Raw genomic sequence first — 18,642 nt, forward strand, 5'->3', positions numbered from 1 at the left:
TGTAAGAAGGAATTTTTGTGGAATAAATGGTGATTTATGGAATGATTTCAAAGGATGGATATTAGTGAAATAAGTAAGAATTGACTGTAGTAGTTTTGTGACATTTCTCGTCCTTGCATGAATAGGTTATAAGAATCTGGAGAGGCCTTCATTCTTCATCCTTAGGGAAGATTCTTTAAGTCCTTAACTGTCTGGTGGCCAACTATAAATTCTGGTTATGATCTGCTAAAGTGTGGTTAAGCCCTGTATCCTCAATCTTGACATCTTCCTCTAAAGTTTACATGCAAGGTAGTAGTCAGAGTACCTAAAAGGGCTGGGACTTCCCTGAGCCTAGAGAACTGGTTGTAAAAATCATTTCTATTATATATGCTTGAATATTTATGTCGAATGTAAAAAAATTAAAAAATTTGGTCTGCTTTTTTTTCTTTTTTTTCCCATTACAAATTGGACATGAGGTTGTGGAGCAGCAAACCTTTACCTTGCCAAACTTCACATTTTTACATTTTTATACCAAAAGAACTTTGGTAGCTGTGTTTGGCCAAATTGACTTATGTTGTTTTTCAAAACCACATTTATATTTTCTAGAAAAGAATTAGAATGAAATGAAAATATCTAATATTGACCAAATGCCTAAATTATGGCAGATTCTGATCTGCTGTGTTTTTTGTTTTAACTTATTCTTATAAGAACGTAAAGGTGATTCTTCCCATTTTACAAGTGAGAAAGGTTAAGTCCAGCCATCTATCTAGTAAATCCTATAACTCAGAAATTGGGTACTTTTAGTTTTAACTTGACAGGGCACAGAGATTCTAAATGCTATAGCTTGATACAATCCCTCAAAAAGAGGCATTTAACTTTCCCTTTCTTTTGAAGAACCTCCTCTCAAACATGAGGAACTCATTTGAGTATTGATATGAAATCAACAACAATTAATATTCTACTAAGTAGCTACTCATCTGCTTATTACAGATGTTTGGCACTTTTCTTCTGTTATGACTTGATATTTGATGTATAAATGTGTGTGAAGATTTGTTTCTTCTTCAGCTCTTACTTGGAAAGGAATTAAGGGTGAGTAAAGGCCCTTTGAAAGGTTTTAAAATAAGTGTGCTTTTGTGGGGGGTGGAGGGTTTGTTGTTGTTGTTGTTTCTGTCAATCACCTCTCTGAAATTTCAAGAACATGAGGTTTCTTGAAGTTTCACATTATTTTTTTATTTATTTATTTTGTTTATTATCTTCCACCAAAGGCACAGAGTATCCATTTCATCCACTCTTCAAGGTCTGTAAACGTTTTTCACTCAACTTTCTACCTTCTGGAGAATCTTGGTCTTGGTTTTGTTTTGCTTTGTTTGTTTCTTCTGAGACCCCAAATTAGCCTCTATACAATTACAGGTTAACTAGACAAGTATTCAGATTTCTTTCAAATTTAAGATCTTCTTATTGCTAGGAACGTGAATTCCCCAGTTCTCACTGTTCTTTTGCCTCCCTTCTATCCCATTGACCTTGTAAAAGAGAATGTCAAAATTATAAAACAAAAATAAGTTTCTCAGTAAATATAGATGAAAGCAAATTTCCAACTGATAAAAAAGCCTGTGACCCTGGGAAATGGATCATTTCAACGTCATGAGCCTCTGTGGCCCGATCTACAACCTGGAGATCACCTATGCAAACTATTTTAACCATCATTGAGGGGAGAAAGATCATTGGCCAAATCTTACATGGAGGATGAATTAAATGTGTTGTTCTTAAGATATCATCTACAATAAGCACTCATCTCTAACCTTTCTTTTCTCCCATTTCAGAAGCAAATTCTATAGGAGTCCTCATATCAAACAGCAACAAAGGAATAGCTTCTCTGATACCACAGAGTCAAAAGACCTTCGGTGAGAAATAGAAGCACTCTCTGCTTATGTGTGTGGTTGAGATTTTCCTATAATTAAAAAAAAAATTAGTTATCTATTTTATATATAGTAGTGTGTATAGCACAGGGAACTCTACACAATACTCTGTAATGACCTACATGGGAAAAGAATCTAAAAAAGAGTGGATATACGTATATGTATAACTGATTCACTTTGCTGTACACCTGAAACTAGCACAACATTGTAAATCAACTATACCCCAATGAAAGTTTTTAAAAAAATTAAAAATTAAAATAAAAAAATTTAAATTATGGATTTTCCATAACAACCTCTATTTTTTCCCATTCTTCAGGTTAAGTATAGAAAAATGTCATTTTACCTATCCTTGCTTTAAGACATGTCCTAATCAGGCTTCCTTATTTCTCCAAAAATGTACACACCCTGGGAAACTAGTATGGCAGGTAAAAGCCAAGATCTAATCTTGCCTGTGGTTTATTAACATTGGAAGCATTCTACAATTGGCCATAGAAAACTGTTTATTTAGATTTCCTATGTTTTAGAATGTACCAGAAAATTTTTAATATTTTACCCACAGATACACTTCTCTTGAGTGTCTTAAGAGTTAGTGGGCCTGCTTGAAAGAAAAATATTGAGACCTATGTTTTCTATATTTCAGTAATTTTTAAATAATAAATGCCATGTGACAGAAGGAGGCATTGACAATATAAAACATGATTTTTTAAATCTAGTCATTAGTTGTACTTAGTTATTTCATGATAATGAAACCCTGAAGCTACCTGAGTAAATAAAATACCATGTAAAAATGTGTGTACATTGTGTTCATATTTTTTCACCCAAGTTCTATTTACTGATGTTTGTGTTATTAAGACTATGTATTTTTGAATATGTGACTATTCTACTATGTATCATATGCGTCTTATTAAAGATACTTTTTGAAGTTTACCAATGCATTCAAATATATATGTGTGTGTATCATTTCATTGCATTTTTTAACATTGTGGTTATGGCACAGTAAGTGGTTATATAACTCACTAATGTGTTGCCACTCACAATTTGAAATAAACTATTGTGAAGGATAAGACTATATGCATTAGAGTCAGATATATCTGAGTTTAAATAACAGCTGACCTATTAGATATGTGATACCCAAATTCAGTTTGTGGAAATGCTTTTAAGTTGGTTTCTTTGTCCTTCTGACATTTTCCCATTATTTTTTGAGCATTCTCTTACTTCCTGTCAAAAGAGATGTCCCAATCTCACCTCATACTTTTCCTTTTCTATTCCTGAAACCATCCATTTCTTCATGGAGCTCCTCTTCTTTATAATGGGGACTGGTATTTAGAAACCAAGAACTATGGATTCATTGTTCTTTTTGCTCCTGGGCTGTTAATAATTCTAGGTCATTAAAATGGACACAGCTAGGGAATATAAATGAATATATATGAGCCCCTCATAATTATTCTTCTCCTATTAAATAATTCAAAATCTGCCTTCTCTGATAATGATAACACTCATCCTGAAGAATATCAGTATATACATGTGTTTGCTCAAGTCTATTATATCACAGTAATTTCTAAATTACTACTAAAGTACCATTAACAATAACAAACTTTAGTATATACGTCTTTAGTATATAGTCCACTGAGAATACACAGTGTATTTTCATTAAGTGTTATTTGGGTTAAATCCTCTCTTCTTTTTTTGCTGTGGTTAAATTTATATTTGATTATAGTTACATATTTGTTTTTCTTCATATTTAATTTGAAGTTTTGTTTTCCAGACTTTGAGATTTAATATTATTTAGTGAATAAGTAAAACTTTTTAAATTATTCAAAAGCAAAAAATATGTAAAAAGATGTATTCAAAGAAACTTAATGTCATCCTTATCCTTTATACCACTTTCCCACCCACCTCCCATAAGTAACCTATTCTTTTTCTGTTGTTGTTTGCCCTTTCCTTTTTGCAAAACTAAAAACGTCTGATGCATAGATGTCAATCAATTAATATCAATGGATATTTGTTAAATTAATGAAAAAAATAATTCAAATATGCACAATAATCATTAAAAATCCACCTGTATTTTCTACCTTCATCTGAAAAGTGTTTACTCCTCAAAAACCATAGTCCTCATTGTTTTAAGACTCTTACTCTGCCTCCCAGAAATAACTAGTAATACTTTCTCAAGATAACCACATCATATTCAAGAGAGACCCTCCTGCTCTCACATTCATTGTTAAAAGACCAGTGTTGCTAAAGAAGCAGTGGTCAAATGGTATCATGGGGGAGATGACTTTAAAGAAGGTTTAGGTTATGCAGAGCATTATTGATCGAGCTAAGATCCATAAATTTTATTTTAATGAAAAAATAAAGCATCAAAGATTTTAAGTCAGGAAGTAAACTAAAGCAAACATTTGTATATTGGTAACTCAATATTGTACTTTGGACCTTTGCAGGTAGGAAGTATAGAAAGAAAACAGTCAATGGAGATCAGAAAAAATAACATTTGGCTATGAGGTGAGGAAAGACTCCATAAAGAAAGAAAAAAGAAGGAAAAATTCCAATTCTGGACTGGAGGCAATTATTTTTCTTCTTTGAAGCTTTGAAAAAAAATATTTACTTACTTAAATGGCCAATTTTTTAGAGTAAAACACACAAACACAGAGTCAATTCTCATTATTCATGAAAATCATGGTCAATAAAGTCACCATGAACACTGAATAAACAAATACTGGATCATACTCCCTGGAGACCAGCAGCAGAAATATGTCCCTCACAGAAGCAGAAGAGCAAAAGTCATATGAAGGACAGAGATATTTCGAAGCCAGAGATCTACTTTATTCATCAGGGACTCTGACTTTTGAAGAAATAAATAAAAATATACAGTGAGAACTTTTAAATTTTGATCAAGTCCAATTTAACATTTTTCTTCTTTTGGATAATACTTTTGGTGTCATATCTAAGAAATCACCACATAACCCAAAGTCGCAATGATTTTGAAATTTCCGCTTTTTTCTTCGAAACCTTTACAGTCCTGGGTTTTCCATTTAGGTCTATGATCCATTTTGCATTAATTTTCGTATCTAGTGTGAGAAATGGAGCACAGTCGAATTAAATTAGAAATCAATGCTAGAAAAATGTTCAGAAAATGAAAAAGAGATTAAAGAAGATTAAAATAAAAATACGACATAGCAAAATTTGGGAATGCAGCTAAAATAACACTTGAAAGAAAATGTATAGTACTAAAACAATATCAGAAAAAAAGGTAAGTCTCAAATCAGTGACATCAGTTTCCGCCTAAGAAACTAGGAAATTAAGACCAAACTAAAATATAGTAAGCAGAAAAAAAAGAAATAATAGTGATCATAGTGGAATTCAATAATATAAAAAGCAGGAAAAACAATAGAGAAAATAATTTAAGGCAAAAGATATGTTTTTGTTCTTGCTTTTGCTTTCAAAGATTAAAAAAATTGATAAGCCTCTAGTCAAATTGATCAGGGAAGAAGAAGAGCGATGACACAAATTTAATTCCATTATGTTCATACAAATTCTGTAGGTTTCAGTGCTTTTAAAGTATTGCCACCTTTTTGACAAGAATGGGGCTTAAAAATTTGTTTTAAGACATCAATAAAGAGTCTATAATTGCATTGAGGGGTGGATCAACATGGGGTAATTGTCCGTGATAACAAAGGAACACACACAGGTGTCACATTAAATATAAGGCCAAGCAGAAACATGAGCCCAAGTTAGAAAAGTAATAGGTCAGATCTTTATTTTTTTTTCATTTATCTCTAATCACCTGTATCACCTTTAAAGCAACCAGAATCAGTAGAGCAAGTGGGGTAAGAATGTGAACTTTAGACAGGAAAAGGAAAATGTTAATGATCTTAACATTTGGAACATTTGGAATAATAATGGAACAATGTGAAAGATTTTTACAGTTAATGGAATAAGAGACATTAATAAAATAGATAATAAGATAGTTAAAGGAATAAGAGATGTTCAAATTGAATGAAAATTTGAAAATTTATTATTAGATCTTACTTAATTTCTGAAAATGTCTTGGATCTAAAATCAGAGGGAGAAGGGAATCTATGGGATCTGCCAGCGACAAAGAAGTAAGGTCGGACTGAGGGTTTTCTTTAATATGGTAAAAAAATAAATAAATAAATGAAGCTTTTCTGATTATTCCACATGAAGTTGAACCTGTTTAACAAACTGGTTTTACAAGCAGTATTGCCAAGGGCTAAATCTGCAGGAGAAATAATTGACACAGGGAAGCAGCACATCTTTCACCAAATGAGGCTGGAATATCACTTCTCATAGCCAGGAGTCTAAGATTTTCTCATACCAGGAAGGACACCATTTCCTTTAGATTCAGAACATGATAAAACGTGTGTTGTTCACTTTCAGGATCTTGTTTATCAACATTGATGGGGTCCCTATACCTGAGGGACCACATTGTTTTTTTCTCTTCTTAGCAGCCATTACTATTACACTCTTATTCATTACCCCATGCCTTCCTCTCCTCCTTGTTGGCTGGTCTGTGACACAGAAGAGCAAACCATAAGTTTATATTTGTTGTCTGATGGGAGAAAAAGCATAAATAAGTAACCCATATGATTTTGATTTTCATTTGTTTATTCTCACACAGACAACAAATATTTGAGAATCATAAATTGAAGGAGTGCTACTAGTAATTGTGTCCAAGAGCTCCTGAAAATATACTCTATGAATGACATGAATATATAAAAACTATTAAAGTGTATTATTTCCCTTAGGTAATTTTTTTCTTCAGCTATCAATATTATTTTTAGAAAAAGTACCATTTTGTTTCCTCTTCTCTGGAATTTCAAACATGTTCTTTAGAAAACTCATTGGGAGTTTGAAACTTTTAAGCATTTAAATATCACCTGTTCTCTCAAATAAATTGAGTCTTAGTAATGACATATATTGATCAGTCAAGCTACGTGATATTTTCCAAAACAAAATATTCTTCACTCAGGAGTACCAAATATCTTTATTTTAAATTCCTTTAAATTATTAAATATCTTTACTTTCAAAAATAAAATTCTAATGTCAGAGGGGCTATCTTTCATCATTGAATATTCCTTTTTTATCTCTCCATTCAACTCCAGCATCAATGACACATGTCTCCCCAAAGCCACATCTCATAATCATATACTCTATGTAAATATAGGCATGCTGGCTATGGAAACATAATTTTAAGATGTGCAATAACTTTCCAAAAACACTATTTCCAACCAGACTGTCAAAAGTAGTTAATCTTCTATGTGAAATTTCTGAAATTGGGAGTTTTAAGAAACAATGAAATGGCATCTCTATTTACAATATTTTACATAGCTCTTGAAACTTCCCATGTACTTCTGTGTTAAATATGTGCATTACCTAAGAATTTATACAACCTTGAAAATAAAGAACCTGCAGTAAGAGGAATTCTTAGATGGCCCAGAGGATTCCCAACCTCTGGTGTACATCCCTGTATAATACCTTCCCCTTGAGTATAAATGGGTCTTTCGAAGATGAGAGAGGGTATTCCTGGATGAGATGATGCTATTAGCAAAAGTGAAGGGATATTTAAGGTCCTTGATTACTTGACTTTGAGTTAATCAAAAGAGATATTTCCTAGGTAGTCTAATCATCTTGTGAGATGAGTCCTTTAAAAAAGGGTCAAGAGTTTGGAGACTTAAAGCACCACAGACCCTCCTGATGCACAGACCCCCCTCTTGCTTGAAGAAGCAAGTAGCTATGAGCTATACAGCTGCAAGGAAATGAATTCTGCCAGCAACCATGTTCATTTGGACAAGGATTCCAAGCCTCAGATGAAACTGCAGCCTTAGGTGACACTTCGATTACAGCTTTGTGAGCCCCTGAGAGGAGGATTCAACAAAGTTATGCCAGTACTCCTGTCTCATGGAAAATGTGAGATAATAAATACCTGGTGTTTTAAACTAGAAAGTGTGTGTTATTTGTTCAGCAGCAATAGAAACAATACAGATCCGTAAACTCAAGTGATGACATTGCACACTATTACATCAGGAATATGAGGGACATTCTGAAGATCTCTCTCACATAGAGCATGTGATAAAATTGGAATATGGAATAAAAATGCACACACTCAAATTCCAAATGATATCGTGACTCTTTCCTTCTTTCTACGTACAGTGAGCTCAAGCACATCTTCTTTTCCTATCTTCTTTATGTGGATACTTTAGTTGTTTTAGATATTTTTTTCTAAATATGAGCATTTAAAACTATAAATTTTCATCTAGACACTGTGTAACTGCATTTTATAAATTTGATATTTGTGCTTGTTTATAATTCAGTTAAAATATTTCTAAGTTCTTTCTGATATATTCTTTGAAGCATGCATTATTTTAAATGGTGTTGTTTTCCTCAATTTTGGAAAAAAATTTGGCTATTATATCTTCAAATACTTTTCTGCCACTCCCCCATTTTTGCCAAAACTACACTTACATGTTTGTTATACAATTTTATACTGTTCCACAGGTTACATTGTCATTTTTTCCCTTTCTTTAATCTATTTTTTATTTTGGATATACCGTTAAGCCTTGTAATTCACTATTCTTGCTTTGACAGTGTCTAATATGCTATAGTTTATCTTCAATATGTCTATATATTATTTTATGTTTACATGAGTATTGATAACTAAGAAAGATGTGCTAAAATCATCCAGTAAGAATAGCTTTTTTTCATATATATGTAAACATATATTTTACTATAATCTTCTATATTTTTGCTTTACATATTTTAAGGCTATCTTAAGTGCATTTGAGATTGGATTTGATGTATTTACAGTAAATTGAAGTTTTAATCATTATTAAGTGACTTCCTCAATCCCAGTCGATTAGTTTACTATTAGTGTGTTTTGTTTGGCATTGGCAACACTAACCTTACTTCCCTTTAGTAACAATCTGTAACTATATATTCCTCTATTTGATGTTCAATTTATCTGTATCCTTATGTTTTTATAGCAGCTTAGTGAGATATAATTCACATATCATTAAACTTATCTTTTTAATGTGAACTATTTAGTGGCTTAATAAAGCCACTAAATATATTTTTATATTTCATTCATTATATTTACAGAGCTATATAAATATCATCACTATCTAATTTTGAAACATTTTCACATCTCAAAAGAAATTCTTTACCCATTAGCAATTACTCTCCACTCCCCTTTCCCCAGAAAATTTGACAATCACTGATTAGCTTTCTATCTATATGGATTTCTCAATTTGGATATTGCATATAAAGGGAGTCATATAATTTGTGGCTTTTTGTGATAGGCTCCTTTCATTTAGCATAATATTTTCAAAGTTTACCCATGTTGTACAATATATCAGTGCTTCCTTCCATTATATTTCTCAATAACGTTCTATTGTAAGGCTGTCCCATATTTTGTATATTCATTAATCAATTGATGAACATTTGAATGAGGAGAGTGCAATGGTGTAAGTCCTGATCTGAGTCTGAAATCCTAAGAATCAGGAGTGCCAAGGTCCAAGGGCAAGAGAGGATGGATGTCTCAACCCAAACAGAGAGAATGAATGTGCCTTTCCTCCACCTGTTTTATTCAGGTCCTCAATAGGTTGGATGATGCCCACCCACATTGGTGAGGGAAATCTATTTTACTCAGTCTACAGATTCAAATGCTAATCTCTTCCAGAGACACACTCGTAGACACACCAGAAATAATGTTTTGCCAGCTATGCAGGCATCCCTTAGCCCCATCAAGTTGATATGTAAAATTAACTATTATCACATTAACTATTTTGTTCACTGTTGTATTCTTATCACCTGATGCTTCATAGGCCTGCTATACACCATATACATTGTAGCTGAGCCAAAGATGGGCCAATGTAACCTTCAATACTTTCATGTGAATAGGAGGCATCCTGACACAGATAGCAAAAGGCCTGAGGTAAACAGAAAGAGCACACTGTGGTTATGAAGGTCTTGCCACAGCATTTGAAGGACTGACTTAATAGTATAAAACATGATTGCCTAAGTTGGGGATGATTGGACTAGTATTGTGGACTAGTGACAAAACTAGTCAGTTTATCGTTCTACTTATCAATAAAATAGCGACAATCAACTGCATGAAGTAGAAATGTCCAAAAGCTAGGGAGGTAGTTTGGACCATCAAATAGGGACACAGTAATCTGAAAGTAAATGTAAAATCTATAACAGAAAATTCACACAGATTTTTAGCAAAATTAGGTTTGTGATGATAGGGTGATACTGATACGGTCTTATTGCCATCACTTCAGTTTGGGAGTTTCTTGCTAAACTGCTGATGATAAAGTATATAAGGAGGATCATATTCTAGGTAAATTATGTATCATATGGGAACACTTCAGTAAGAACAAATGTAACAGAGAATGTTGATGTTCTACTCTGACTCCCTCAGATTCTTTATTAGCTACATACACCAATCCCTCATGTTCTGTTTTTCTCTCATTGGGGCTTCCAGAGGATTTTCTTTGGGCATTTGAGTTGCCTTCTTGCAGGCTTGGAAATCCAGAAGGGCCTGGAAATTTTACCTCACCCTCAAGACACATTTTCCTGAAGCTAAGGAGTAAGTGGTGTGGGAAAACAAAAGCCCAGCACATTGCTTCAAGGCAGGAAAAATTCTCAGGTGTAGTGTATGATCTAAAGCTCAATTCGGATCTGAGTCTGAGACTTCATCTGAAATTAAACCCTTGCTTGACTCTTTTCTTTCTCCATCATGCTTCCCCCATGTCTTATTGGTTTTTCCTAAGAGCACTTTCATAAATAATCACTTCTACCTGAATCCGTGCTCTTAGAGAAGCCAATCTAAAACATTTGGTACCAAGAAAGGTCAGAGAAGCGGACCCTAATGATAGGATTCTGTGGTTGGATCACTCGCTGGTGAGTTGGAAATAAGGAACCATTTTCATGAGAGACGGACTCTCGATAGCCCTTAGCATGCTCCAGCCTTAAAATTGTTGAGATTCTCTATTCTGTGATACCAATGGAAATAAATGTTCTGACTTAACTATGGTACATGTAAGGACTATGGGAATAGGTGATTGTTACTGGATGATTCTGACGTGTTGAAGAGAGAAAATGATAAACACGTGTTGATCAATTACTAACAAAGTGTGAAAGTCAGACGACTTCCATCCAGTATTTAAGAGACTTTATCATTTGCAGCATGAGGGCAAATATAGTTGAAGACTAGGTGCAGAATTTAATGTAAGAGTGACAAAATTTGCAAACATTTAAAGAAAGCTGATTTGAAAACTTGGCCAGGTCTCCTACATCATAATCAGTGCCCTCAGAAAGAATTGGGATCATTAGATTGGAGTGTGATTATATAAATAAATTCACCTGAATGCCCAGAAGCACAACCTTCTGGGCCTGCAAAAGTAGCCCACTGTTGTAGCCATACCACAGAGTCAGGATGGACCGCCAACCAAAATTTAATTTGGATATCAGTACTAATGACATCATCAGGAAGGTATGAGAAGGTTTATTACTCATGTATTGAGATTTTCAGGAGAGAGCAGGGCAGTTCCAAAGAACTTGGGAAAGAAGGGAAAAGAGACTGGCTTGGAGTTTTATAGAGGTTATGGGGTGGGGCTAGGGTGAGGCTTCCTGAGAATGGTTTGAACTTCCCACCGGAACCAAATGAAGAAGCATTTGGGCTTTTGTATCAGATGGTTAAGATTTGGAGCAGAAGGGAGCAGAGTGTGGAGCCCAAAACTGTAGCAAACATCAAAAAATGGAGCCAGACTTTATTATACCACTTACCTTTATTATATTATAGCAGCTCTCTCAACACCATTACTTGAATATTATGCTAAAGACATTGTAATGTGGTTTTTTCCCTTTAATGATCTGCTTAACTTGATTCCTGGTCACCAAACCGAATACAAGGGCAAAGCTTCAGCCTAACCAAGTGTTGAAACTGCTAAAGAAGGAAAGCAACTTTTCACTAAGGGAACTACAGGCCCTGGATAATACATATCTGAAAGAACAAGGTAAGCATGCCTTAACATAGTTTTTTCTGAGATGTAGAATCAAGGGGAGTAGAATGTCAGTCTGAATGCGACAGCATGGGTGGAACTTGGCATTATGCTAAGTGAAATAAGTCAGAGAGAAAGACAAACACTGTATGATCTCGCTTATATGTGGAATCTAAAAAAAAAAAACCTCATAAATACAGAGAACAGATTGGTGGTGGCCGGGAGGGAGGAGGGGGGGTGAGGGGTAGGCAAATGGCTAAAAGTGGTCTAAAGGTACAAATTCCCAGCTAAACAAGTCCTGGGATATAACGTATGCATGATGACTATAGATAATAATACCACATTGTATATTTGAAAGTTGCTGAGAGAGTAAATCTTGAAAATTCTCATCACAAGAAAAAAATGTGTAGCTCTGTGTGGTGCTAGATGTTGGCTGGACTTATTGTGGTGATCATTTTGCAATATATACAGTGTATCAAATCATTATGTTGTGCACCTGAAACTAATATAACGTTATATGTTAATTATATCTTAATAAAAAGGAATGTCAGTCTGGCTAAGGAAGAATTTTTGACATGCAGCTATTCTGCCATGATTCAGGAATTAATAAATTACTGGGATGGTTCTTGGAAGTTCAGAAAAAAAAAATGGTCCACATTAAATAATAAAACAGTTTCCAAATAAGCCTAGTTAGAATGTGGAAGAAGGAATCAAAAGTATCAGAGAAGGGGGTTACAGTAAAACGAATTTAGTTTGTTAGGTTAGAAATCCTACCAACTAACTCATATAATTCCCTTCCCTTGAGAAACTTGCTTCTAACCAATAGTTTGCTGCAGTATTAATGAAAAGTCATTTCTTGATTAGATTTTAAAGCATTGTGCTTCAGTCTTATTAACAGAATCTCCACTGCCTTTTTTTCGGTTTGCTGGCCTCTTTTTTTTTGTTTTTTATTTTTTATTGGAGTATAGTTGATGTACAATATTGTGTTAGTTTCCAGTATACAGCAAAGTAAGTCAGTTATACATATACATATACCCACTCCTTTTTAGATTCTTTTCCCATATAGGTCATTACAGAGTATTGAGTAGAGTTCCCCGTGCTATATAGCAGGTCCTTATTTGTTATCTATTTTACATATAGTAGTGTATATGTCAATCCCAATCTCCCAGTTTATCCTTCCCCCCCTTTCCCCTCTGGTAACCAAGTTTGTTTTCTACATCTGTGACTCTATTTGTTTTGTAAATAAGTTCATTTGTACCATATTTTTAGATTCTACATATAAGCATTATCATATTTGTCTTTCTCTGTCTGACTTACTTTACTCAGTATGACAATATCTAGGTCCATTCATGTTGCCACAAATGGCATTATTTTGTTCTCTTTTATGGCTGAGTAGTATTCCATTGTATGTGTGTACTACATCTTGATCCACTCCTCTGTTGATGGACATTTAGGTTGCTTCCATGTCTTGGCTATTGTAAATACTGCTGTGATGAGCATCGGGGTGCATGTATCTTTTTGAATGTTGGTTTTCTCTGAATCTAAGCCCAGGAGTGGGATTGCTGGATCATATGGTAGCTCTATATTTAGTTTTTTAAGACACCTCCTTACTGTTCTCCATAATGGTTCTATGAGTTTGCTGGTTTTGATGAAGCAAGTTGCCCTGTTGGAAAGGTCACATGGTAAAGACTGAGTGTAGCTTCCAGCCACAGCCAGGAAGAGACTGAGGTTTTCTGTCCAATAGCCCAACAGCTCAATTACATTGGACCCATTCCACTTTGGAGAAAACAATACTTTGTTTTGACTCGTGTTGAGAGGAGTACAAACATGGCTCTCCTGTCCAAGTGTTCGAGTTACAGATCTGAAAGCAGAGTGTCTGGTTTACTTACATAGAATCTGATTAACTGCCTTGGACAAAGGGACCACTTTATGGCAAATGAAGTGTTACAGTGGATACATGACCATTGAATCCACTGCTCCAACTACGTAGACAGTGGGTAAGAATGCCTTCTTACAGGTGTATCTGAGTTGTCAGCTTAGAGGAGCAGCCTATGTGCACCAAGAGTTGTTCTTCAATATTCAGTGTACATCTCAATTCAAAGGTCATTTTATGTTGCTGTGTCCTTAGCAGATAGAACAAGTTGAAGGGGACCAGAATATGCCACCCCAAAATATGTCACTTTGACATGTTGATTATTTGGAATTAATGTTACTTAAGAAACAGCCAGTGCAAGGAGAACACTCTAACCTCCTTTATCCCCTAGAAAGCAGGAAATAAATCTCCTGTGTGAATGGTACCATCCCTATACCAGGAGGGTAATTAAGGCATCTTAATTACCAGAGATAGAGAATTTAGGGCCGAGAAGATTGTATAAACAACCCTCGTTACTTCTTCACTATTTGCTCCCCTAAGCCCAAACCCTTGTCTTGTCATTTCTTCACAAGTTTATTTTCTTGTCTAAAAGATACAAAAGCTGCTTGCTTTGGTCACTTCTTTGAGCCTCATATCTTTGGGGCTCCTGTATGTATGAAATTAAATATGTTTTTCTCCTGTTAATCTGCCTTAAGTCAATTTAATTATTAAATCAGCCAAAGAACTCAGATGGGAAGAAGGGAAAACATTTTTCCTCTCCTACAATATTGATCTTAGAACTCTGAGATGTAAGTAGGGGTGGCCCTGCTTACTAACATTCCTAGCGACCAAACTGAGTACTTATGCTTCCCATATTTGAAAGTTTAAGGTCTTGGGTCTAGAGGTCCTGGTTTCTAGAGAAAAATACTTCCACCTGTGAACAATTTAAAAAAATTTCCACTAAATTTAAAGCTATGCCTTCCCCTTATCACTCTGAACATTTTGTGCAAGTAGACCAGCAGTTAAAAAAAGACAAAATGTGGGTGGTGTGATGAATTGGGAGATTGGGATTGACACATATATATACTAATATGTATTAAATGGATAACTAATAAGAACCTGCTGTATAAAAAAATAAATAAAATTTTTTTAAAAAGACAAAAATATTTACTATACTATACTGGTCTGGGTAATTAACACTGGGCATCATGAAGAGATAGGGTTGCTGCTATATAATTGGGGGAGGAACAATATCTTTGGCAATCAGATTATTTACTGGGGCATCTCTGAGTATGCTAATGCCCAGTTTTATCAGTGAATGGGCAATTGCAGCAAAACCAGGTTGATAAAATCATGGTAACTGGGAACTATGACTTCTCTAATAGGAAGGTCTGGATCACCCTCCAGTGAAGACCCCAATATGAGCAGAAGTTAGGGTCAGGAGACACCCAAATAGGTAGTAGAGGATGGAGATAATAAGTATCAATTAAATCCTGAAGATGAATTGCATCTGTTGGGACCCTAGCCTATTTCACTAACTACTCACATATTTTCTTCAACATTGTGGCAAATTAGAATTTAGGGAGCTGTGTCAGCACAAAGTTAAAGTAAGATGTAAGAGGATTTGAGAATAGAAATGGGTAATCTGTAGGGTTTCTTCTGACCAGTATTGACAGGTGCACAATTTTGTCTCCCCTGGTCCAACTGCTTTAAGTAACAAATCCTACATGGGGACAGATAGAGTGTCTGGTTTACATACATGAGAGCCTACTGAACATTATTGGTGTCCTGCCCAGGGCCCTTCAGTGCCTTTTATGTTTTTGCATACCCATGTTCCAGCTTCCACACCCTTCGTAGCAATAGCCTTCTACTTGTGAATTTTCTTGCCTTTTGACTCTCTATTGTACGGAGAGTCAGAAGTGACTGGGAGTTTTAAGCCTCACCCTAACACCATACTCTTGTCTTTTTTTGGATTAGATTTCTTCTCCCATGGCTGATAGAATATATGCAGTCATGCTCCCAATACTTAAAGTGACTAAGTAGCAATAAATAATTTGTTGGGGTGGGATTCCAGATATTTTGCCTCCACGTAGAAACAATTCTGAGGGGTAATTTAAGTTCCAGAGCATGAGTGTTACTATCCAACAAACTCTGTGGTGTCAGGGCAAGGATTTCTCTTCTGTTACAGATAGCAACAGCCAGATTTACACCAGCGCCAGTCAAGACAGACTTTACCATTTCCCTCTCAACTCTCTAATGTCCTTGTTCTCCTAAATTAGGAGAGACTCAGGAGAAGAGTATTAGGCACAGTGGTTGAGCACTTTGGAATATATATCAACATATATCCATTTCTCACTGCCAGTCTCTTGAAAAATGGGTCAGAACTGAATTGGCTACTGATTGTGAGAAAATATGAACTGAATCTGAATTTTTATAGTAGATTTTGCTATAGTATTTAACATCTGCAAATGTGATTTTTCTAACATCAGACTGTAACACAGGAAGGCATGGAATTTGCAAGATGTATTGTCCAGGACAGATAAGATAAGAAAATGATTTTGAAAAAGGTGGTAAGAAAAAAGTTGTTTCCTGAATGATCTACATTGAGTTCAATCTATTCAATGAACTGGCTAAACGAGTAGTTTTGCCAAAGCTAGTATTTATTCAACTCCTATTTATTGCTTCATGTCTCCTTACTCTCTTTGCTGGTTTTTCTCTGAATAAAGAGGTTAATATATTTGCCTAGGTCCAGGATCCTGCTGGGAAAGAAAGGTAGACACTCTAAACTTATCCCTTTTGGATTAAATTCTTTTCATGGCTCATAGAGTATGTTATATACAGTCAAGCCCTCAATGCTTAATAAATATAAAGTGCTTATGTGCTATGAATATTTGCTTCAGAGGTTTCCTGAGAATAGGAGGAAATGTATAATGTATCTTTCTTTTAGACTGTATGTATTTTCTTTCTGTGAGTATTCCACATCAAGAGTTTTTAAACTTTTTAGAAAATGTGTATATTCTTTTATTCCACTATTTGCAAATTTTAGATATATTCTACATGATATCATTGTTCTAGAAAGATTCTTTCATCTTAGATTTATCAAATCATCTAAACACATGGTTTTAGTAGTATATTCTATATCTGCTATCATGACCTAAGATTTTCCCTCAAAGTATCAAATATCCTCTTAAATGTAATAATTTTCAAATGTCTGATAAAATCTTTCCCAATTTTTTACTTTTTATTATGAGAATTTTCAAACACTAAGTCCAATAACGCAATACACATCCATGTGCCCATTACCGCACTTCATCAATTGTCATCATTTTGCTAATCTTGCAGAAACAAGTGTTAATAATAATCAGAGATAAAACAGGATTCCAACTTCGAGGAAAAGAGTAAAATATACTTTTTTACCAACAGTCAAATGGTGAAGGTGGGCAGAATCATTGCATGGTGCAACATGGTAAAGTAAATAGAGGGTTAAAATCCTTAACAGAAGGATTCATCTTACATGAAAGGAGGTGGGACATATTTTATAGGCCCCTTTTCATGCTGCAAGAAGAATCAGGACCACAGCTACATTTGCCTACTTATTTTTTAGCTTATGAAGTTAAAGAGAATAGAATCATTTTTGGTGTAGCAGCAAATCAGTGGATTATGTTACTTATAGACAATCTCTGCTAAGATATTCCTCTGACACTGAGAAGCTTAAGAAGGCTAATGAATCACCTATTTTAAATTGTAATTTTTGCTTTTCATGTATGTTTAAACATACATGAAACCTCTCTTATTAAAGGTTTATTAAAACCTCTCTTTTAATAAGCCTCTACTGAAATATACATTTGTGGGATAATTCTAGCAAATTTTTAATGTAAATATACAATAGTTTCTATAAAGAACTCTGTTTTTTTGTTTTTTGTTTTTTGTTTTCTGCTACAGTCCCTTCTTATCCGAATTGTTAACATGCTGTGTTACTTAGGCCTGCCAGTACTCGGTAAATTAAAAGAAAGATAGCAGGAAGAATTCTGTCTTTGCTGTCATCTGGCTTTTCTTCCCTTTCAAAACAAGGTCTCTTTTAATCTATCTAAAATTTTCCTTTAAGTTTTTTACACTTAAGCAGAATATCTTTGAGCCATTTTTTTTAACATCTTTTTTTTTGTGTGTGAGTACATTTTATTACATATAAGTAGCATTTTACGTAACTACACTATAGCTATATAGTTATATATCCAATATAGGATATATAATAAGAGCATATTTCTTTTTTTTTAACATCTTTATTGGAGTATAATTGCTTTACAATGGTTTGTTAGTTTCTGCTGTATAACAAAGTGAATCAGCTATACATATACATATATTCCCATATCCCCTCTCCCTTGCATCTCCCTCCCACCCTCCCTATCCCACCCCTCTAGGTGGTCAAAAAGCACTGAGCTGATGTCCCTGTGCTATGTGGCTGCTTCCCATTAGCTATCTGTTTTACGTTTGGTAGTGTGTGTATGTCCATGCCACTCTCTCACTTTGTCCCAGCTTACCCTTCCCCCTCCCTTTGTCCTCAAGTCCATTCTCTATGTCTGTGTCTTTATTCCTGTCCTGTCCCTAGGTTCATCAGACCCATTTTTTGTTTTTTTTTAGATTCCATATATATGTGTTAGCATATGGTATTTGTTTTTCTCTTTCTGAATTACTTCACTCTGTATGACAGTCTCTAGGTCCATCCACCTCACTACAAATACCTCAATTTTGTTTCTTTTTATGGCTGAGTAATATTCCATTGTATAAATGTGCCACACCTTCTTTATCCATTCATCTGTCGATGGACACTTAGGTTGCTTCCATGTCCTGGCTATTGTAAATAGTGTTGCAGTGAACA

Source organism: Balaenoptera acutorostrata, chromosome 17 (genome assembly GCF_949987535.1).
Source record: "Balaenoptera acutorostrata chromosome 17, mBalAcu1.1, whole genome shotgun sequence".
NCBI lineage: Eukaryota > Metazoa > Chordata > Mammalia > Artiodactyla > Balaenopteridae > Balaenoptera > Balaenoptera acutorostrata.